At 34.0% G+C, this 25,878-nt stretch overlaps 1 protein-coding gene across 3 annotated transcripts in view; it reads right to left on the reverse strand.

Moving 5' to 3' along the window:
• Nucleotides 1-25,878, reverse strand: part of LOC131852541 (uncharacterized) — a 194,509-nt gene that overhangs the window by 89,939 nt on the left and 78,692 nt on the right. Inside the window, exon 2 of one of the 3 annotated variants that reach the window (XM_059203221.1) lies at nt 19,300-19,329. The exons of the other annotated variants lie outside the window; for them this stretch is intronic. The gene's annotated coding sequence lies outside the window, so the exon portion shown is untranslated. The remainder of the gene's footprint in view (nt 1-19,299; nt 19,330-25,878) is intronic. 3 annotated transcript variants of the gene reach the window in all.

A 25,878-nucleotide genomic window follows, 5' to 3' on the forward strand; every position in this document is an offset into this window, starting at 1 on the left:
CTGACTCGCAGTAGACCGTTTTTTTTAAGTATTCAAGCGTGTAAAAAATTATTCGGAAGTGGAAGTAACAATTCTCAAATCATTACCATGTACATCAATAATGATATTTCCTTATTCCTTTGTGAAACTCTGTGAGCAATTGTATTGGGAATTGTTACGTAACGAAAATGAGGGGTTAAACGCATCAGTAACATTGATATTCGACCTTATGTTTTACGTAATAAGGTTAATTGCAATTAAGAGAGTTAATCTATTAAATTTTGTCTAATTAGTAGTGTAAAAGGATATCCAATAATTATATATCTTCTATCCTTCACACCTCAATGTTGTATTTAATAATTAATTTAATTAAACCATATTAACTTCATAGGCATTTAGAAATTGACTCTTCATAATGAAGTATGATGGTAGATAAAATTTGTTTTATTTTGAACTAATAACCCGTCCCGGCTTCGCACGGATACAATTCTAATCTATGAATTTCTCGGCTTGTTCTATACTATAACACGCGTGTATTATACATATAAACCTTCCTCTTGAATCACTCCTTCTATTGCTAATAACTGCATTAAAATGCTTAATTTAAAAGATATAAGTAAACAGATAATGGCAGCAAATTTGTTCTATACTATGTAAAGATTTTAGGACCCTCTGGTCCGGGTCCTAGGCGGAACTATTTTACTTGTTGGTAATTTTTTTAGAGCATAGGGGACAAACGAGCTTACGGCTAACCTGTTGGTAAATATGGATGGATGTAAGGAGTCCTGTAATCAACAAAATTGATAAAAGTTGAATGGACCATCTTCTCCTTTTTCTCCTCCGATCGAACCCCCAATTCAACGGGGATCGAAATTACGACGGCCGGAGCCGAGGTTCGAACCCCTACCGGTGCCCTCAGACTAAAGTCGTATCCGTCAGGCGACAGCCTTCAGCCGCTCCACAAGTCCTTCCGCGGGTTTGGAGTGCCATCTGCACTCGCCCCTATCGTCGGTGAAGCGGAAAGCCATCTGCGGCCAACAACATCAGAGTAGTCCGAAAGAAACTTTTCCTTTTAGATGTCAGTATAAGTAACAAAAATAAGGAGCACAAAGAAGAGACACCATCATAAAAGTCACACCACACGAAGAAGAATATAAGAAACAAAAATAACTGTTACCGTATGTTCATAATAAGACGTACGTGAAATGACTTTATCTAAGCGTTCCGTATCTTTTTATTGTAACGCCATCAACTGACACGAATGCAAATTAAGTTGATCAACAAGGTTTTTATCTCTCTAAATAATATCGTGAACGAAAAAGATTAATGGGGACCATTTAAAAAATTGGTAGTACTGACAATAACAAGGGACACCGCGTACGAACGATTAAACGCAATGGTACGCGACTTTTTAGTAATAAACTGTAAAATTAGAAATTTCACGAGAGTTTAATATTAAATTCATTTAAGAGTTGACACTTTCTATGATATAATTGTTTCAACATACTGTTAGAGTAGTAAGTACATTACTAGATCAAACATATAGCAAACCTAGGCCTGTGCACAGCAAAAAATTGAAGAATTTGCTACTACACATCCAATATGGTTGTAGCCCACATTATATTAAATTAAATTAAAAAAAAATAGACATACTGTACTTATTGTATCAGTTATCAGCAAAACTAAACCCTATATATAATTTTCTGTCCAAACAAAAAAGGTTTGATTGCATTTTCTACCACTCAACAATGAAAACCCAAATGAGATGCTAATGCTATAAAATAGAGTTCATTTTACGATGACATTTTACTTATCTACTGTAAAGTAGAATTGAGCGAGAGAGTATAAATCTAAATATGCTCTTACCTCAATTAAGTAATCAATTCATTATAATAGCACGCACTCTCGTAATTATGTATAATTTTTGTCAGAAGTTAGATATGCATGCGTAACAGCCCTAAAATTATAGACGTCGATATGAAAAGCTACTGTAGTTCTTACTAGTATGCGTAAAGCTGAAGGGTTTGTTTGGTCTGTGGTATGGTTGAATGCGTTTTTTCGTTTATTATCACTGAAACTAACGTTTGTTACATGAATATATGTTTTTCGTTCACATTTTGAATATTTTTAGATTCAAAATAAAATTTAAAAATGATATATTCATGTAGGACATTTTAACGTCAAGTTTTTGTATTTATATTTATTACCCTACTATCTAGTTCAGTAGACAGATTCGATTGAGAAGAACTGGGAAGAAACTTAACAAATTTTTTTTGATGCCAGTTCATTTATATTGTGTACTTATATCGGTGTCAATATCTAATATTTAAAATAAGATTTCAAAAAGACGTTTTCGACTTTAACAGACTATATCTTCAAGAAGGTTATAAAATTTAAAAAAATTGAGCTAATAGAAAAGAATGAACATTATGCCAAAATGGGTTACCATTTTAGCAGTACGAGAGGTGATGCGATACGAAAAATTTTTAAAATTGCGGATCGAAAGTAGCCTCCATTTTTAAATTAAAATCGAGTGAAACCACGTGGCACAGCTAGTCGTTACATAAATATGTTGTTGTATATTAATAGAACCATAAAATGAAAGTACCAAACTACACATGAAATACTTGAGAAGTCGTCACGCGAGTAAAGTGGGCGCTCGCCCTAACGACGCATAATTAAATACATATTTTACGTTAATTTACATCGAGATGGATTATGTAAGTGCCAGTTCATTTCCGGTAATATATTATGGTTAGTTTAACTGTGACAGGTATGTTTACTTGGATTCCAAAGTTTTCTATTTATAATCCTGCTTAAGTACTTGCATGTTTCCTTAATGGATGATATGGATGAATGTATATGTCTGCGTTATTTTTTTTTTATATATATCTATTGTCAGATTCTAAGACCTGTAGCACTGCGACCTGTATAGATCTATTGTGCTTATTCAAAGTTTGCTACCTAGACAAAGGAAGGGACAAGAACTGAAGGATATTCTTAAGAGCGATGGTTTTTATCTCCTCAGGATATAGTGTATACTTTCCTAAGAAGATATTTCGTTTATGCATGAGAGGACTGCAATCACATAGGATCTGTCACTACAGAAGAGACAACACAAACAGAAGAGGAAACGCCACTGCGTTTCCTCTTCTGTTTGGCAAAATCATCAGGTGCGTTTTTAATTTCTTTTCTTTTCTGTTACATGAACAAAAAATTCTCGTTGTTTCGAAATCGTCGTTAAATATTTTTTGATCATTAAAACTTAAGATCTTATCGTATCAACAGCTAAAACGACTGATAGAAGATCGTGGAAGGTGGCGGTAGCTTCACCGACAAGAGCTCAGCTCTTAAATTATGAATTAATGAAACTTAAGAAACTATCTTACCATCAGATGGGCCATATACCTGTTTGCCACTATAAAAACAATGTAGCATAAAAAAAAACAACTAAATCTTATCTTAATCCTTACCTACCTACAATATTATATATATGAAAATAGGGATGTTTGTTACGCTTTCACGCAAAAACTACTGAACCGATCATCATGAAATTTTGTACACAAGTTCTTGGAGATATTAGAATGCACATAGGATACTTTTTATAAAAAAAAAACAAATATTATTTTTTATAAAAAACAAAAAATAAAAAATCAACATTTTGCTACTTCAGCGTCATCTGGCAGTCAGTGCAGTTATAAATCAATTATAAATCAGAATCATCTTGCAGCCAGTAATTCAATGTGTGCGAAGCCGCGGGTAAAAGCTAGTATATTATAAACACGAAAGTTTGTGAGTATGGATGGATGTTTATCACTCTTTCACACAAAAACTACTGAACGGATTTTGATGAAACTTTACAGCTTATACATCACAATAACATATAGGCTATAAATTTGACGCCGGTAAAACCGCGGGCACAGCTAGTACTTAATAAAAATGGCGGTTAATATCGCATACATACGAGACCAATGTCGCTTTCTCTGTACAAATGACAAGTCATTGTTAAATAAAAGATGCGAACATCCGAAATATTGACGACTCATAGTGACCTTAGAACGAGATGGACATATTGAAATGGGTAGTGGAAGAAAGAGAGAGGTAGGAAAAGTAATTTTCGATTTCTAAGGTTAATAGGTACGAGTATTGTTCGAATTGAATAAGTTTATAAATATGCCTATGAATGAAGGTGAAAACGTTTTGTGGCTTTCTGTAATACTTGTAAAGTATAAGTGACTGGCAAGGAATGTCAAACATAAAAAAAAAACAATTTTAGAGTAGTGAAAATACTTTTTTCCAACAGAAGAAAGGCACAGGTACAGATCTATACAGTCTAATCTTTATATTATACAACTGTGCACGCGGTTTCACTCGTGTGAAATTTATAGCCCATATGTTATTCTGATGTATTACTGTCAAAATCCGTTCAGTAGTTTTTGGATGAAAGAGTAAAACACATCCATCCATTCATCTCTCTCACACACACACGACACACACACACACACGCACACACACACACACACACATACACATACACATACACTTTGCAAGTAAATAATGATAAGCTTGTGTTATTACCTTATTTAATTGTCTTTTTATAAATTGTAATTCCAAACATTGTGAATTGTAAGAGGAGAGAACTGGTACCTAAAATACAAGTTTCTACTTAGTTTAGGTACCAGGGAACAATTTAAATTGTAAATATTGTATGCAAAATAAAAATTATTATTATTATTATCTATCCATCAGAACTTACAAACTTAGCAGTTTATAATATTTGTAAGATTTTTTAAATATACTACACTAGCTGTGCGGGCGGTTTCGCCTATGTGAAATCTATAGTCTATTTGTTATTCTAAGTATAACCTATATTACTGTAAACTTTCATCAAAATCCGTTCACTAGTTTTTGTGTGAAAGAGTAACAAACATTCATTCATACTCACAAACTGCCGTTTATAATATTAGTAAGATAACACACTGTTTTACTTCTGATGGTGGCGGGTTTGATTCCTCGCACGGTACAAACATTTGTATTCATGAGTATGATTGTTTGTATCAGTCTGGGTGTTTTCTATGTATAATATGTATGTATTTACAAAAAATATCTCAGTATTTATATCGGTTGCCTAGTACTCATAATATAAGCTGCTTACCTTGGGAGTGGATGACGTTGTGTGAATTATGCCGGGGCATTATTATGATTATTACATTAATAACAACTATTATAAATATTAGACTTATTCTACTATAAAAGTACTTACATAGGACTATTTTTATGAAAGTCTGAAAACTATGACTAATGGTAGTGTATTTTGTGTTAACTATTTGGTAAAGTTATTTTACAGATAGATCGTTACTAGTGCGTAACTACATAGTTCCTAAGTAACGACACAGCGGAACGATATTTCATATCTACAGCAGGTAAGTACTGGTGAAACTGTTATCAAATATACGAAAGAGTTCTTTTTGTCCAGTCCCAAAAAATTAGTTCCGTATTAATTCTTTATTATAAGAATATTCTTGGAAAATTCACACAGCGCCATGTAGTCGCAAGCTAAGCTGAGCTTGTGTTATTAATTTTTTTTTTCAGATGCGTACATACTCGTAATATCCAAAACAATACAAACAATACAAAACAACAAATGATTCCAAATATTAGTGCTGTGCGAGAACGGGTAACTCAATAAATCAACTGAAAAAATTGACTGTCTGTTTATCCTTGCTAACCTTTAAAACGGCTGGACGGATTTTGACGGGACTTTCACTCGCAGATAGCTAATGTAATAAGGTATAACTTAGTCCTATTTATATTAGAAATTTTATTTATTTTAATAAAAAAATACATTGACAAAGTGGCGGTTATCAGGTAGTAGATAATAATGCAATTACAAGGATAGGAAGCTGTATCAAATTTAGAATCTGTAAATATTTCAAGATTTAAATTAAAGATGCGGTTCCATTTTTATTACGTTAAATGCACAATTTACGAGATCGCGTGCGATTCGCGCATGTGGATTTCCCGTGCCGCGTGTGGAGAGAAAAAAGAAAAAAACACTGTCCATGCCGTGACAACAGTCGAGGTGGAGCGGCCACTTGGTAATTTTATATGTTCATTCATTAAGACATTCTTAATTGACGGCCTTCGTGGTTTAGCGGTTTAGCGCACCGCTTTACTTCCGATGGTTGTGGGTTCGATTCCTACCACAGTGCAAACATTTGTATTCAAAAGTACGATTGTTTTTCATGTATATTAAGGATGTATTTACAAAATCATTGTTTTGTGTATATATTAATTATTAATTATATATGTAAGATAAAAAGTCTACAGCCGAAGGGCGCAAAAAAAACCAAAAAATATTATATATTAAATTTAATTGAAATATAAAAATTACAATTTAACTTATTAACTATTATAGATGCCAATTGGTCGATGTTAGAACCAAGAGTGATTCAACTCCGATAGCGTTCTTTGGTCGATTTCAACATTTCAGTTTTGCTGACTCGACGGCACGTTTCGGCGCATGGTACGATGCGCCGTATTGAGGCCGCTGCCTATACAGCGTTTTCAATGTTTCATGATTTCGTAACGCCTCCCCTCGAAGATAGGCAACTATTCGTAAGCTGTACTGAGAAAGTTGCCGGGATGCTGTTAGTGTCGATCTTCACATCTTTAGGTTGGATATTTCTCACCTCAGGTTGTTCATTTGTAATGTTCACTGTATCCATTACATCAGTTGAATTTATTTGTCCGCAATAGCTACGGAATCGGCGATATAATTTAATAGTTACAAAACTTGCACAGATGATTACTATAATAGTGTAGATAGGTATAGTTGTGTGGTAGACACTATCTACATTGACTTGTTCTAAGATTGCTGGCTGCTGCAATGATATTCTAGCATTTGTCTCGTGAAGATGTTCTAGATTGATAGAATTTAATCTTACTATAGGTTGAGGTCTAGATGTGGCACGCTCGTCATATGGTACTTCCGTAAGTGTAATCTGCACGGCATGTCCTTTAATTCTATCTTGAATGTTAGAGATGGTAAAATCTGGAGTTGACAGCATACAATTTATAGGAATTGATACTAGATAGCTTCCTTTAAGAATTTTGTAGTACTCGTGCCCGCAGGATATATGTACTCTAGTTGCTTTAGGTAGTGTCATGGTGTAGTGCTGGTCATCGAGCTTCTCGAGGGCTGCTCTGGTAAGATTTACTGAAGTCAGGTCACAGGAAGGACTGACCTGTTGTTTTAGGATAAGCTGTTGGATGCAGTCTTGGTTATCACGAATCTGGTACTGGTACTGGAGCTGTTCTTCACAAAGGTAGTATGTGCTTAACTTCGGACATTCTGTCGCAATGTACATAGAACCTGTTCTCTGAATTGCTATGAAGGGTTGGGTAGGTATAAGTATTTGATTATGTTGGTTTGGTATGATTGATAGTTTATACAGGATATAGGTATTAGGAGAGACAATCGGCACCTTAATAACTATAACTATTTTATTTCCTACATAATATGAACCCGATTTTATAATGTAAAAATATTCCCTTAATTCTATATCTATAACCTTTTCCTTAGAATAAAGTTGTCTAAGTTTAATTAGCATATTATTTAATGAATTAATATTAATTATAGAGTGAGATATAGTAAGAAAGTTTGCAACTGTTCGCGTACTCTTATGAGCTTATTATTAAGATGTAAGAGATGGGGTTCATAGAGAGATAATGTTTTATTTTTAAGTTGAGGATTAAAATTATCTATCTGACTTATAACTGATTCTATTTTTGTGAACATGTCATCTAGGTCTATGTAGTATAAAAATGAGTGATAATGGGAAATGACTTTTGTGGGCCCAAGGTTGAAGGGAAGAATTCCTGGTCCATTGTCAAGGGTGTCAAGTGTTACGTCTTCCGCTCTGGTCAGTTGTAATGTGATCGTCAGGAATGTTCTGTAACAACGGGTTACTATTAGGTCTTCGCTTAAGGCGTGCTTTAGCAATGGGACCTCTTTTCTTTTTAGTATATATGTGTATTGGCAGATCAGCCAGTACCACATCTTGGGTGAAACGTGGAGCTAATTTTTGTCTGCTAGCCATAGGGTTACGAATGAAAACCTGCTCATCTGGACTATATTCTTTTTCAATTTCTCGATCTTTATTCCTAGCCTCTGTAATCTCCGTACGATTGTGTAAAGATGTTTCATTAATGATGTTATAAACCATACTCATTCGTAACTTATGATTTATTACGTACTGTTGGAGAAGATGTTCATTTATGTTCGTATCTATAGGGTCACGTGGGTCAAAGTGACCTGTAATAACTTCTATAGGCCTACATTTCGTAAAGCTATGGATAGAACTATTGTATCCTAGTATCGCGTACGGCATTAAATTGACAGCTGGTTCATTGCGATGTTCTAATTTAAGAATTCGTAGATGTTCCAGAATAGTCGAATGGAATCGTTCAACTATTCCATTGCTATTAGGATTATGTGCTAAAGTCTTATGATGCTGTATTTTATGTAATCTAGTAAATTCTAAGAATATTTGGTTTGTGAATTCAGGACCTTGATCGGATATTAACATTATGGGAACACCGTGATGAGTAAAATATTTAAGTAGCGCTTGTATTACGCTTACAGCTGTACCATCCCGAAGGTGATACGCCTGTGCGTATTTAGAGAATGCGTCAACCAAAGTTAAATATTTCTCATTTTCAGCTGTAAATAAGTCAATGTGTACTGTTTCAAATGGCTTAGTAGGAGGTGGTACAATAGAATATTTTTGTTTTATTGGATTACGGTCATACTTTGCCATTCCACAGATATTACATTCACTTATGTATTTAGAGATATGATCTCTCATCTTAGGCCAAAAATATTTATTTGATAATGCAAGATAACATTCACCTGCACCTCGGTGGTTAGTCTTACCCTCGTGGTACTTCTGAATGATATCCTGTTGACGTAAATACTCTTTAACATTTTCAACTTCTAATTTGGTTAAAATGAGATTCATAGCTGAGCTTTAAACTTTTCTTGTATTATTGGAATGATCTTGTACATTGCTAAGGGTGGATAAATTATTATACCAGTTCTAACTTTGGGGTTGACATATTCTTTAATCGCATTTATGATGTCCTGTTCTAGATTATTTTCAGATAATTGAATATTAGTTCGAACGTGTGATTCGAAAGGTTTATTAACAACTGGACGTCTTTTTACATCGCCTACAATCGTGAAACATATTTGTCTACTAAATTTATTAATAGGTTCATCCGTAATAGGTATCTCTAAAATAGGATTTTCGTTACTAGTATGAGCTGTAAGGGTTGTAGAGTCGGCTCTTGATGGAGGTTTTTCAGAGGGTTGCACGGCAATGGAGCTTAAATCTTCGTTATGTATTTCAACTCGAGATAAAGCGTCTGCATTTTGATTGCATTTGCCTTGCTTATAGATAACAGTAAAATTGTATTCACTTAACTTTAATCGCCATCTAGTTAATCTAGAATTAGGTTCTTTTAAACTCATAACCCATTGAAGAGGTTTATGATCTGTAACTATAGTGAATTTTCTCCCAAACAGATAAGGGCGAAAATACTTAGTAGCCCACACAATTGCTAGCAATTCCTTTTCAATGGTGCTATAGTTTATTTCGCTTGTATTTAATGTTCTCGAAGCATAAGCTATGGGTTTATCGGCACCAATGGGTCCTTGTGATAAAATCGCGCCTATTGCCAAATTTGAAGCGTCAGTTGTTAAAACAAATTCTTTAGTGAAATTTGGGTATTGTAAAATTGGATCATTGGTTAATAAAGTTTTGCACTTTTCGAAACAATTAATATATTCTGGGTTATTGATGGAAATTTTTGAACCTTTTTTTAAGCATTGTGTCATTGGTTTCGTTATGCGAGCAAAATCGGGAATGAATTTGCGATAATAGCCTAGTAATCCTAAAAATCGTTTTATTTCTGTGGCTGTTTTAGGCAAAGGAAATTTTTGAATAGCAACAATCTTATCTGGATTAGGTTTTATACCGTCTTTACTAATAATATGTCCTAGATATGAGGTTTCTAATTTTAAAAATTCTGATTTGTCCATCTGAATTTTGAAATTTGATTCTCTCAAACGTTTGAATACTTTTGCTAAGTTAACCATATGCTCTTGTAGCGAGACGCTGAATACAATTATATCATCTAAATATACGAGGCATATTTCATTTTGGAGGCCTCTTAGAACGTTATCCATTACGCGCTGGAACGTGGAAGGAGAATTTTTAAGTCCCATGGGCATACGCATGAATTCAAAATGTCCATGTTCAACGTTAAAGGCGGTTTTCTGTATATCATCTGGATTCATTTCGACCTGGTAGAACCCGCTAGCCAGATCAAGAGTTGTGAAATAATGACAATTACCCAACTTATCCAAAACATCAGTTATATTCGGGATAGGGTACTTATCATCAATGGTCTTTTCATTTACTTTTCTAAAATCTACAACGATACGCCATTTAGTTTTTCCTGATGCATCTGCTTTTTTGGGAACCACCCAAATGGGAGAGCTCCATGCTGATTGTGAGGGCCGTATAATACCTTGCTCTAACATTTTAGATATTTGCTCTCGAACTTCTTGCCTATGAATGAAGGGATAACGATAGGTTTTAGTGTAAACTGGTACCTCATCTGTTGTGCGGATGTGGTGCTTGATTTTATTTGTGAAAGTTAATGGTTCACCTTCTATATAGAAAACGTCGGAATATTGACTACAAAGAGATTCTAAGTTAGCTTTTTCTTCTGGATTTAAATGATCGGTACGCAAACGTGATAAAACTTCGTTTACGCGATTGGACTGCTGTTCGGTGCGAATGCACTGAATATTGAATAGCTCTGCACTAACTGGTTTGTCCATAGAAAAAACTATGTCATGTCTAGTCGGGTTAGTAACTTCTACTATGCCGCGGTTATTTTTAACTGTAGTTACACAACTTTTAATTTGACAGTGTGAGATAGTCTGATCATTTATTAATGCATCACCATCATGAAAATTAACTGGGATACGAACTAATTTAGATGTATTTGCGGGGATTATATCCTCATATAAATTTAAATTACGAGAATCGTACATTAACAGAGGTATTTTCGAATTCCGTGTAACTAAAACCTTATCCTTTAGATTAATGCTAGATTCTAATTTTTCTAATAAGTCATAACCAATAAGGCCGTCAAAATAATCATGAAATTTATAGATAAATAGAGTAATATCTTCATTCTCTTTAAATTCTTGAAAGCACGGTAAAGTTAAGGAATAATAATTTTTCGTGGTTGCATGAATGTTTGTTACCTCAAAAGGATCATAATTACATGGTATATGCTGAAAGAACTTTTCTACTGCCTTGGGGCTTATGAAAGACTGATTGGCACCGGTATCAATGAGTAATTTAAGGGGCGGATTTAATATCTGAATATACGGTAATTGTCGCTGTGTCTGTAAGTTTATCTCTATTTTAGTTTTCCTGATTTCTGAATATTCATTTTCATTTTCAGTAACTTCGTAATTTTCGTTTTCAGTAAATTCGTCACGAGTTTCCTCTACATACGGGGATGGATAAGTCTGTTCGTCGTTTTCTGTATAATAGTCGGGATAGTAATAGTCACTGTCAACGTTATTATATGTGTCGTAATAGTATTGGGGTTCGTAGCATTCAGTTAAATTTAATTCGCGTCCTTTAAGGTAATTAGTAGGTGGTGGATTTCCATGTTTCCTCCAATCATGTCCAGTCAACATCGGTTTTGTTGGGTAGTGACTGACACCGCTCATAGGGCGTGGCGTATTATTCGAATTATATGGTCGTTGGGGTAGTGCAAATACATTACTACGTGGATTATAATTAGGAGGGACTGCGCTAAATATCTGTTGAGTTCTAGTTGGACCTCTAAATTGCGATTGTTGATTGTAGTTGGGTTTCCACATCACGGGAGGACGTGATGGTTGAACCATATGCATGGGTTGCGAACGTGATGGTCCGGGCATATTAAATGTAAATGGTTTAGATGGACCTTGCTGTGGTGGTATATTATTAAATTTATTATTATAATTATGCATAAATAGAGGATTAGTCCTCTTTTCAGGCATACTTTCATTGCGATTTTGCAAGTAGAGTGTGTTCATCTCTTCATGAACAAATTCTAAAGCTTTTTCGATAGTTTCAGGCCTCATGCACCTTATACGCGATCCCAAGGGATCCTTAAGCCCGCGTAGATATGCTTGTAATGTAAGTTTTTTATAGAGTTCGCGCTTAGAATGTATAGTGGTGGCAATAGTTTCATGTAATGTTACATATGTTATGATGGTACTATACAAATTTAAGCATTTTTCGTAAAATTCCTGAGGAGTGCTTGAGCCCTGAGTTAATAAAGCGAGGTCGTTATAGAGAGAGGTCTCGTCTCTCTGATCTGAAAAATTATTTATAAGTGCGTTACGGATACCCTGCCAGTTCTCCGGTATGCCGTTAGAGTTTATTAAACGTGCGGCGGGCCCAGTAACTTTATTCAGGATGCCGTTCAGTAGTGCAGCATTTAATAAGCCATTATCAGGTGATGAATTGACATACTCGTTCACTAAATGGTCACACAAGCCAATGAAACGTGTTAAAATATTCGGATTACCATCGAATTCAGGCACCATTCGAAGGGCCTTCCATATGTTGTCTAAATCTGCCATAATTAAATTAAATTTATCTCCTATAATAAAATTACTGCTTGATGAAAAAGATTTTTCACTGCTAGTGTCACTATCGTTAAAATTTAAATTCCTATTTAAATCTATATCTTTATTTCTACGGGTCCTCGATTGCCTCGATTGGAAAATCTTGGAAAATTAAATTACACAGGATCTAAAAAAAAATGACACAGGAATATAGATAGGAAAGCAACTCTAGATCGATTCTAGTGGTACTTACATGAGCATTCTTTAGTTGTCTCTGCAGTATCGATGTCTGGATACCCCCTCGTCTGTAGCTTCTTAGGTTCAGAATCGCCGCCGCCAGATGCTTGATTCACTGACTCTACTTTACAGCGATCCTACCGACTGCGCCAGATAAAAAGTCTACAGCCGAAGGGCGCAAAAAAAACCAAAAAATATTATATATTAAATTTAATTGAAATATAAAAATTACAATTTAACTTATTAACTATTATAGATGCCAATTGGTCGATGTTAGAACCAAGAGTGATTCAACTCCGATAGCGTTCTTTGGTCGATTTCAACATTTCAGTTTTGCTGACTCGACGGCACGTTTCGGCGCATGGTACGATGCGCCGTATTGAGGCCGCTGCCTATACAGCGTTTTCAATGTTTCATGATTTCGTAACGTGTATATAGATATTTTTTAATTATTTATGTAATATAATAATATTGTTAAAGTTTTTTACAATGAATGCTGTACAACGCTTACTGTTTCTACCTAAAGGTTAGATTGTAGAGCCAGTATGGCATCGCCCCGCTTTTTATACATGTTTGTACACATTACATATTATACAATGAAATTAAAGAAAACAATAATATTCATGAATATTAATGTCGAAGCTACGACCATAGCGGTGTGCTTAACCACTAGACCACTGTGGCTGGAGTGGGTGTGGAGGAATTAGTTTCTGATTCCGAAATTATATCTAAAAGCTTTCTGATGTTACTGAGGACGACCACTTAACACTGCCAACAACAATCAATCTGGTATGTTTTTTTTATTTACTTAATTATATGTTCGAATACAAGATACTCATCTATAAGACATTTTGTGTATAAGCTTGTAGCCAAATAAAAATAATTAAAAGAAAACAAATATTGTGTCTAAATATATTTAAAATATATATCCAATTAGGAAAACTCTTGGCCCAAAACTGTTTGAGAAAAATCTAATTCAATTCAATTCAATTTATTTAAGTGAACATGTTCAGCGTACCCTATCCGACTTGTAAATTAGAATAATATGTTTAAATGGCAACATTATTCATTAAAATTATATTATTTTAAATTACATTATGATAATGACAATTATAGTACGATACTGTATCTAAATATAAATTAAATTTATTATCATTACATAGCATAAAACAAAGTCGCTATCTGTCCGTCCCTATGTAGGCTTAATTCTTTAAAACTACGCAACGGATTTTGAAGCTGTTTTTTAAAAGATAGAGTGATTCAAGAGGAAGGTTTATATGTATAGTACATGTATACCCGTGCGAAGCCGGGGTAGGTAGCTACAATATAAGTGGATAATCATTTAAATAATCCTTTGTATAATAATGATGTTTATTTAGTAGTTATTTTTAATTACCACTTTATACGTTTCGTCTAGGTTGCACTAGTGAGTCAGCTCGTGACCTCAGCTAGTGCAACCTAGTCGAAACGTCGAAAGAGGTAAATACCTTTATGTGTTATAAAATTATTCGTGTTAAGACCTGGTTAATAATATAAGTAATTTATTTATTTAGTAATTGTTTAAATAGTTTATTTTTAAACGAGCTTTTGCCCGCGGATTCGCTCGCATTAATTTATCCCCTTGGGGATAGAATTAATCAAAATTCTTTCTTAGTGGATGCCTAGGTCATAACATCTACCTGCATGCCAAATTTCAGCCCGATCCGTCCAGTGGTTTGGGCTGTGCGTTGATAGATCAGTATGTCAGTCACCTTTGAGTCATATATAATAATAATAATAATAAAGTTTATATAATACCCATAGTCCTCTCATCTACAGGTATCATACCCAAATACCTACATCATAGCCTGAAACAATTAGATATACAAAAAACACTTTACATCACCCTTCAAAAAGCTGCCATCTTAAATACTTGTCGTACAGTCCGAAAATTTCTCGAAATCGATGAAAATGATATAACACCAGTCACACCAGGCAGACAATAAGTACACACACACTCACAAATACATACACGCGCACACACACATACACACACTCTGCACTGGCTTGGTTTCGGCCCGTAAGTGTGGAGAAAACCAGCAATAGCTGAGAAAAAATAAAGAATAATAATAATAATAATAATAATAATCTCAGGACAATTCACACAGAGCCATCTATACCCAAGTTAAGCTATCTAGAGCTTGTGTTATGGGTACTAGATAACTGATACATATACATAGATATTTTTTTTTTGTAAATACGTACATATTATACATAGAAAACACCCAGACCGATACAAACAATCATACTCATGAATACAAATGTTTCTGCCGTGCGAGGAATCGAACCCGCGACCATCGGCCGTAAAGCGGTGTGCTTGACCGCTAGACCACCGAGGTCGTCATTATATATTTAGGTAATTGATTTTTTTCATTCCTATTATTATCTGGCAGATCTAAACAAGCGATGTGGCCATACATCCTTAATACATCCATCCATTCCATTACCCCCGGAGATTGTGTTACTGAGATACGCGGACGGAGCGTGTTTTTATCGTCAATTAACTGCGGATCCATTTTGATTGCTATTTCAGTGTATCGACGCATTACAATATTTTAATTAATAGTTCTTTTAGTAATGACTCCTTAACGTACACGAGGGGGAGTTTAGTTTTTTTTTTTTTTCGGACTACTCTAATGCTGTTGGCCGTAGCTGGCCTTTACAGCTTCACCGGACGTTATGGGGCGAGTGCAGATGGCACTCCAAACCCGCGGAAGGACTTATGGAGCGGCTGAAGGCCAACTCCTGCCCGACGGATACGACTTTAGTCTGAGGGCACCACTAGGGGTTCGAACCTCGGCTCAGGCCGTCGTAATTTCGATCCCCGTTTGAATTGGACGGGGGATCGATCGGAGGGGAGGGAGTTTAGCTATACCTTGTAGCTTTTATATCGGATAAGTTGCTGATGCAGTATTTATATATATACTAGCTGTGCCCGCGACTTCGTCCGAGTGGAATAGACGACGAATTAGTAATTTCCATTTTATCCCCTATTTGATTTTACCCCCTTAAGGATAAAATTTATACAAAGTTTGAATATCATATTTATTTACATTTAGTCAATAGCCTAAAAAAGCTTCTGGCTTTTAAAATGATGATACTGGTTTCTTCACTTTCAACCCCTTACAACCCTTTTTCACCTTAATAAGTAGCCTATGTCCTTTCTCAGGGTCTAGACTCTAGAATATCTGTATACTAAATTTCATTTGAATCGGTTCAGCGAGACAGACAGACAGAAAGACAGACAGAGTTACTTTAGGATTTAAAATATTAGTAAGGATACATGTATATATATATATATATATATATAACTACCATCTAATTCCAAGTTAAGCAGAACTTATGTTGTGGCCACTACAACAACTGATATAAATACATTTTTATATATAAATAAATGCCTAATATAAGAAAATATTAAGACCAATGCAAATAATTATACTCATGTATATAAATGTTTGTACCGTGCGAAGAATCGAACCCGCAAACATCGTAAATAAGGTGGTATATGCGATCTAGGCCGCTAGACTACTCAGGTCGACAAATATATATAATTATTGCCTCCTTTATATGGGATATTTTTGGCATCTCCGATCGATCCATATTTAATAAAAGATTTTGTGAATATTTCGTCATAATCATTTCATCCATTTTTTTGTGAAGGAAACGTACACAAACAAACACATGGACAGTTTTTGCCTTATCACAGTTTCACGATTTTTATTATATAAGAATAACATAAAACACATCACAAATATATATAACTCAAAGGTGACTGACATAGTGATCTATCAACGCACAGCCCAAACCACTGGACGGATCGGGCTGAAATTTGGCATGCAGGTAGATGTTATGACGTAGGCTAAGAAAGGATTTTGATTAATTCTACCTCCAAGAGGATAAAATAGGGGATGAAAGTTTGTATGAAACTTTGTCAATTTTAAACCGATCGGGCTGAGACATTGCATGCATAAAGCTACTATGACGTAGGCATCCGCTAAGAAAGGATTTTGATAAATTCCACCCCTAAGGGGATCATTTTTGTAAGAAGCAATTGTACAAAATTTCATTCAGTCAGCTTGTGACCACGGCTAGTGCAACCTAGTCGAAACGTCGAGAGAGGTAAAAAATTTGGCATGCAGGTAGATGTTATAACGAAGGCATCCGCTAAGAAAGGATTTTGATTAATTCTACCTCCAAGGGCATAAAATAGGGGATGAAAGTTTGTATGAAACTTTGTCAATTTTAAACCGATCGGGCTGAGACATTGCATGCATAAAGCTACTATGACGTAGGCATCCGCTAAGAAAGGATTTTGATAAATTCCACCCCTAATTTTTTGTAAGAAGCAATTGAACAAAATTTCATTCAGTCAGGTCGTGACCACGGCTAGTGCAACTAGTCGAAACGTCGAGAGAGGTAAAAATCTCTATTTACCATAAAATTATTCGTCTTAAGACTATTCAACTATTCAACTATTATATATTAATATGTACTAAACGCGAAAGTTTGAAAATAAATGCGACAACATTAGAAAGTGCGCGTGGGTTAGTTGATATCGTAAGTTTAATTACAAATTCGTGATTTACACGAACAATAAGTGGTAATATAATATATATAATAGTGGTTTAGATCAGTCGATAGTAATTTGATAACAAATTTATATTTATAATTTCTTGTACATGTAACACCGTTATATAATGAAGAGAGATGATTACAAATATTCATTCATTCATTCATAATTCATTCATGATCTTCCATCAATCTCTTTAGGTGTTGATACGATACGACTCCAATCTTTTTCCTATTCTGCTGCTTCCCCTTCTTCTTTTTCTTTCTATTTTTCCTTCGATGATATTATTCACTAGCTGTTCCCGCGACTTCGTCCGCGTGGTATTTAACTTTATTTTTCTAAAATAAAAGTAGCCTAAATTACTATTTATTACATCAGCTACCTGCCAAAAAAAGTCCCGTCAAAATAGGTCCAGCCGTTTCAGAGATCAGCCGGAACAAACAAACAGACAGACTGACAGACAGACAAAAATTATAAAAAACTGTTATTTCAATATTACAAATAGACACTCCAAATTTATTTATATGTATAGATAAGTTCGTCGTATCATATTAAGTGCCTCAAATTTTTTTTCCGCCTATTCTCAATAATATCTATGATCTGTCTTCTTCAGCAAATACTTCTTCATTCCTTATTTTATCTTTCCAGCTAATTCTTTCCATCCTTCTCCAGCACCACATTTTAAAGACCTCCAGTTTGTCTCTTTCCTTTTGTGTCAATGTTCAGATGTAGGTCTTGATAGGTCTTTCCCAGTGGTAGGTCTTGATAGTGTTGCCGATACTATACATTTTATATACATTTATTGCTGTTTATAATTTGACATATTCTAATAACAAAATAAATGCTAAAAAGACTGAACGCAAGTTTTATTCCTAACAGTTAGTATAGATAGATTTGAGTATACTGGTAGAGTGACAACATTGCACATTCACATCGGACGGTAACGGTACACGACAGTCGAACATCCGGACCACGATTCCTCGAATATTTCTGCTACACGTACATACGGTCAGGAAAAATATCTTTACTGTAAGTTGTTTTATGCGATTACTGCCGTATTCATGTATATTTATATACTAGCCGTGCCCGTGGTTTTACCCGCGTAAAATTTCAATATAAAATATAGCTTATGTGTCATTTTGATGTATGGTACTGTAAAGTTTCACCAAAATCCCTTCAGTAGTTTTTACGTGAAAGAGTAACAGACAAACATGTCTCCATAAATTACTCTTATAATCTATGTGTTTAAAAAAATTGATGATCTATTTTCGGACTTACCTAAAAATTTCATAAAAATCGGTTAAGCCGTTTCAGAGACGTTCGATAACACTGTGATAAGAGGCTTATATTCCAAAATTCCAGTGAATCAAAAATCCAGTCCATGAGAAACTTTTTTTTTGTTTTTTTTAAATACCTACAGTTTCATTTTCATTTTTTCATTTTTTTTTATTTATTCAGATAACAGAGATCCAATTTCCATCCAATTCGAACTCCTAACGGTGCCCTCAGGCTAAAGTCTTATACGTTAGGCGGGAGTTAGCCTTCAGCCGCTCCATAAGTCCTTCCGCGAATTTGGAGTACCATCTGCACTCGCCCCCTATCGTCCGGTGAAGCTGTAAAGGCCAGCCTCGGCCAACAGCATTAGAGTAGTCCGAAAAAAAACCACAGAGTCATGATTTACTTTTCTAATAGCTGTGATGACTTATTCTATTTCCTGCTACCAGTTTGTCGTTTACTTTTGGGGTACTTATTTTAACAAATTTACCTTAAGTAAGTAGTCTCCCTTAATAATTACCTGTAACAATAAATTATAATTTTTCATTAAATTATTCAGCATATAGTACTTATATATTTATTAAGAATGTTAAAAAAGGGAGTTAATTTCTATACATTGTTTTTATATTATACAATTTATCAGATACAGAATAATTAATATTACGGATTAAAGTAAAAAATATATTTAAAAATAGTACAAAAAGTGTAAACATATTTTACAGTTCCCTACTGTAAAAAATGTCACGAATCGGCAACACTCGCAACAGCAGAGGAATTGCAACTGCGTTGCCGGCCTTTTAACAAGGAACAAGCTCTTTTCTTTAAGGTTTGAATATCGTTTTTTTTTTCGGACTACTCTAATGCTGTTGGCCGCAGCTGGAACCTTTACAGCTTCACCGGACGATAGGGGGCGAGCGCAGATGGCACTCCAAACCCGCGGAAGGACTTATGGAGCGGCTGAAGGCCAACTCCTGCCTGACGGATACGACTTTAGTCTGAGGGCCACTAAGGTTTCTTTAATATCGTATCGGTATGGAAATACCATTGCTGGAAGGTGATTCCACAATATAGTCGTGCGTCGCAAAGTTTGCTTGCGCCATAAGACCGCCTATTGTAACTTCTTATTCTGTATGTATAATTCAATTATTATTATATTGACTTTCTTGTACAATAAAGTGTAATAAATAAAATAAATTGCAAATAGTTATAGAAGTATACTGCAATAGATATAAAATTGAATGCGACTGTACAAAAATATGTCCAATCAGATTTGCATACAACATAACCATGCTATTACTTGCATGCATAAATGCATAAAATAAACGATGCATTGTCCATTGCAATTATTTCCTTAAATGCCGACAGATGCATCCCTATATGAAACCCGCGTTTGCATATAAATTGGCAGCCATTTTCTACGCAATTTTGGCGGCCATCTTGAATGTATATATTCTATTATATTCAAATTATGAAGCTTTGTCAGGCTGAATTGACCGAGCGTATGCTACGAGTCTTATAAAGCAGAAGTGGTGTGCAGGATAAATAAATGCGTAGCAGCGATATTTAGTAATTATATCTAATTTTATTTAATTATCAATTAAAAACGTTTATAAAGTTTTAGTAATTAAAAACTAACTGGATACGCGACTTTGTATTTGTATAATTTTGTTATTTGTTAATAGAGTGAAATAAAACAAACATTAATTTTAAGTGAAAGTAACCACTCAATATTAGTGCAATCTGCATGCAAATTTGTTCAGCTGGTTCTGAGATTAGAAACAAATTATAATTATTTTGATTACGTTGATAAATTCTCTCAATAAGTCTATGTTTTTTAGTATATCTTCCACTTGCAGATTATGTTTTTTATGATATATACTAAAAGCCAATACCTATCTAAAATGATTAGTGGTAGAAATTCGACTATAATTAATTTAAATTATAAGTTTTAACATTAATAAGTTTCTATTGACGACTACAACTCTCAATTTCAATTTGACCACAGACTTTAACAATAAACAAAAAGTATTTTTATTAATTTAATGTGTTTTTGTGGATAATTTTGCAATAATATTAGCATTCTGTACTCCTCTATATAAACTATAAGTGTGTGAAATTTCATACTCATCCGTCGGCGGAACTTTCGTGAAAAATGGTACATAGTTTTTGTATATAAGGCTTTCAAAAGAAATTGATTTTTTTTTAACTGGCGAAACATTATATCAAATAGCTGCATAGGAATCTATCAAATTGGCACCAGTATTCGTTGACTCTGACTGTAATCTCAATTCTGTCGAAATAGCAACAGCGATAGCAACTCTATATGGAATTTTTCCATTAAAATGTAATAGTGTAGGCATGTTGCCCAGTTACAGTTGGAGTCTCGTTACATTGAGTTTATCGACGTCATTTAACTATTTATTGATGTTACATTGCGTTCTAGGGATGTTCGATATTAGAAAAACATCGATATACAGATCTATAAGTATCGATAGACGATAGATAAGGAATTCTGTTCTCAATAGCGTTAAAGAAAATTTAAGTACTCGACGACTCAGGACAGATGTGCCTCGCGAAGAATTTATTTATTTATTTATATACACACTTTTATATCATCACAGGCATATGCCCAATACAACAGTGCATCCAATATTACAACACCGGTTTGGTAACATAACATATAACATACAATGCGGTCCTTGTGAATTCACACACTACATACAAACAAATCCGTTCTCTCTGCTACTTGATAGAGAGTGGTCAGTGCATGCGTCAGTAGTGATTTCATTAATAAATTAGTCCTGCCGCGAGGTACTGCCAGTAGCTGGGGTCTTCGTCGAAATTAGTACCAGAGCCGATCTCAAATGAAATGGAAAGAAGCTAGGCAGTGAGAGAGATAGAAAGAGATGATAAATTATGGAATGAGAAACACTAATGACAGGAATCATTGATGTTTTTCCTCTTGGCTTATCAGATTTCATATCATTTTGCGTCTCGAATGACCTTTTTTTAGTTTAACAAATATCGGATCGTATCTGGATATCAATCATGACATTTATTTAGCTCATCGTATATCGTAATCCTATAGAATGTTTAGTTTATTTCTCAATATCATCGTATTTACAATTTTTTAAAGCATCGTGTATCGTGTAAACTTTCATATACCAATATTATAGAAGACTCGATATCGATTCTTCAGTTAAATATCGTTGAATATCGAGCATACTATTTTTTTATCGATATAATCGTATACACAATATTGAAATATCGATGATATAAAAGACTCGATATCGATTCTTCAGTTAAATATCGATGAACATCGGCCAACCCTATAGCATTATTTTAAAAAACAGGTGTACTCACCAGGCGCTGATATCAAACGAAGTTAATAAGCAAAACCATATAAATTCCTTGCGAATATGCGTTAATTGACTATAAACATTAATGGGCAAGTTTTGATATCATATTAACATGATTATAACCTTTGATAATGCAATAATACCCTGGGATATTACATAGTGCTGTCTAGATTCAGTTGAACGTTTTTTCGAACAGTATGTTTAAATTTCGGGTTAAGTACACTTTAAAAATACAGTTAGTCTAAATATATATAACTCAAAAGTGAATGACATAGTGATCTATCTATGTATTGTTTCTAAGCTTACTAAAGCTTAGTAAGCTTAATCAGTTAGCAGTAACGTCTATGATTTGTTTTAATTAAAATACTATCTTAAAATTGAATAAATTTATATAATTTATTAAATTTTAAGATAGTATTTTAATGCGTTAGAAAAATTAATTGTGAAAAGGTAAAAAATAAACAGCAAATATTTGAATTTATAATACTGTTATATCTTCTAAATCTAAATATATATAAGTCAAAGGTGACTGACGTAGTGATCTATCAACGCACTGCCAAACCAATGGACGGATCGGGCTGAAATTTGGCATGCAGGTAGATGTTATGACGTAGGCATCCGGTAGGAAAGGATTTTGATTAATTCTACCCCCAAGGGGATGAAAGTTTGTACGAAACTTTGTCAATTTTAAACCGATCAGGCTGAGACTTTGCTTGCATAAAGCTACTATGACGTGGCCCCTAAGAATGGATTTTGATAAAATCCACCTCTAAGGGCATGAAAGTTTGTATAAATATTTTTAGATTTTCGACTGATTGAACTGAAATTAAAAATTGGAGCTACTATGATGAAGATTTTGATAATTTAACGCGAGAAAAACCACGGGCAAAAGCTAGTAGATTATAAATCGAATGGTAAATAATGCATTTACTTCTCCTTTCTACAAAGTCGCGTTAGCCATGAACACGAACTGCAGTACAGAGATACATATCTTATTTACCTTAAAGTTATTCGTGTTAAAATTCTATTCTAATATTTTTTTTTTATCTAATTCATCAAAATTAATTAGATTTTAAAATAATTAAAAAACAAAATGAATATATGGTTAACTTATATGCGGTCGAAGTGGGAATGGGAGGTATACCTGTGAAATCTCTCTACAATCTTCTAAAAGATCCTAGGCTTTGTAAAAATACTGTAAGGTATATACTACGTGTCTACGTCTACGTGTATCTAAAGTTGCTCTAGCAGACTTTTATTAGATTTGTCTGGGTAGGGAGAGAAACACGAGCGGTGAAGGCGAGTGTTAATGTACGTCGGCAAGGTGCCCCTTAAACCTACACCCGGGTCGCAAGTCCCTGGAAATTATTGGAATTTATTTTTCAGGGTATGATGGTGCACCCTCCTGCACTAACGGTATACGCTGGCGGGGCACCAGTGGATCCTCCACTAAATATGAAGTATAGCTCCATAAAATGAGTAGGTCAGTCAACTCATTGTGGCGAATTCGTGAGGAATATAACATGATGGTTTCCAGGGCGAACCGCGTGGAGGTCAACCTGACATAGTAATATACCCAGCTCCCGCATGATCGGTAGAATGCTGAGAAGTTCGTCTCAGTAAACAAGGTCAAAAGATAGCAGGTAAAACACAGTTACTTTAGCTTTTATAATATTACTATATATACGATATGTAAATATATATATTGTATCTTTATGTATATTGTATTAGACCAGTGCGACCACTAGCTGATTAGATAAAAGAATTATAATTTTTAAAGTTCATGTCGTTTATTGTTCGTATATGGGTTTTTTTTTAAAAGTACCACCCACGACATTTGATACACGCAGAGACAACACTCGTTCAATGTTGCCAACCTTATTTCTATTTTGGGCGTGTACAGTATTGGTGTTTATATTTTGGACATTATATTTTTATGTTCATTTTATTATTCTTATTAAATTATTTATTGCACAATTTCACGCACATTACTTTCTATGCCACGCTCTATTGGGTTGACTGGAAGAGATCTCTTTTACAGATAAGTCCTCTTTTGTAATTAACATGACGTCGTTTCGTTAATAAAATGGCAGTATTCAAAATGTACATTTTTAAGTTGTCTTCTAAACAAGCATTTAAAGTTTTTAAATTTATTTGAATTATTTTTCCCTTTATAGTTTTAAATTCACGCAGAATTATTATATATCATTTTAAAAGTATTTAGATAATGATTAAGACGGCGTGGTTAAATTAATTGACTTATATAAAAGATGGCAATACTAGCTTCTAATTTTGAAAAATGTTATTTTTTTATTTAATCGACGATATATTTAAGCGCAATGAAGAATGCATATATTATATAAGGATGTAATAAACCATAAGCAGTGAATCAAGTATGATTATATTTTTGTTTAATCTTATCCAAATAAGTATAGTCCATGTTTTTCCTTACATCCGCATCCATTTTCCAAGTAACGGCTTCTGTCCGTACGTAATGAAGGTGAGTTAATATAACTTAATTACAGAGCTAAGCAGCGAATTACATCACGTGTGTACACGTAACTTGGAGAATATAAGAGATTGTATTAATAACCAGTTAGAATACAATTATTTACTAGTCAGCTGCCCTGGATTTGTTAATAAATACAATTTAGAGAATGTTGTCGATGTACTGGCCATTATTTACATTGTATTTTCTATTAAGAATTTTATTATATATTTTTGTATACCGAACGATTTAATGTCTAAATATTGTGGCAGACGACAATAGATAAATCTAATAGCTTGAGATATTGTAAATTATGAGATATTGTAAACAAAATAAACAAGTCACCTGTGGTATAATATATCTAGACATAAATTATCTTCTAAAAAAAAGATTAATCATAAAATTGATCTGGTACGGATTTTTTCGATACGGCGAAATCTGATTGACTCGACTCTCTGACTGCTTGGGGCATACCATAGTGAGCACGTGTCCTCACTTTATTCAGGAACTATTAAAGAACTCAATAACATTTTTTGCACTGTACGGCTACATTGTCTCAACAATTCAAGACATATATAAATTAAACAAATTAAGAATATCAAAATCATGCAGACGTGGCTGTATGAGAATAGTTTCCTTTGCCTTTCCGTTAAAGAATAAAAAGAACCCAGAAACAAAGCATCCTTCTGGGTGTTAAAGGTATGCCTTCTGATTAATATTAGCAAACTAAAGTATTATATTATTTTATGTCAAACATTAATTAGTTGTTTACAAAGTTATCCTTTGTTTAGTATATAAATTTGGTTTAATAATAATTTAAAAACAAAATATTACCCGCCATAATTATGAGCTACAGTAGGTACGCGTCTTCCCGCGCAAAGCTGTCTCAGTCTAAATTCAAATATTATGTATTTATTGATAGAAGCATAAATTTATAATATTATAATATATTATGTATAAAACTGTATAGTTATGTAAAATATTACGTGAATCATGATTTACGAGAATTCTTTCTCGTGTTTTCTTTTAAAACGTTCCAAAAATGAGTTTCAACGATATTGTGAATGAAGGGACTGTGTTTATATTACGATGGTCAAGGTAATTATGGAAAGATGGTTTTTAGAAAGATAATAAGTTTATTCTAAACTAAACAGATGCAAATAGGACTTAACTAAGTTTGTAGAAACTTAGTTAAGTCCTTTCTTAAGTCTTATGGGTGGGT

Source organism: Achroia grisella, unplaced genomic scaffold (assembly GCF_030625045.1).
Source record: "Achroia grisella isolate CSIRO2021 unplaced genomic scaffold, CSIRO_AGI_Agris_v1 utg853, whole genome shotgun sequence".
Taxonomy (NCBI): Eukaryota; Metazoa; Arthropoda; class Insecta; order Lepidoptera; family Pyralidae; genus Achroia; species Achroia grisella.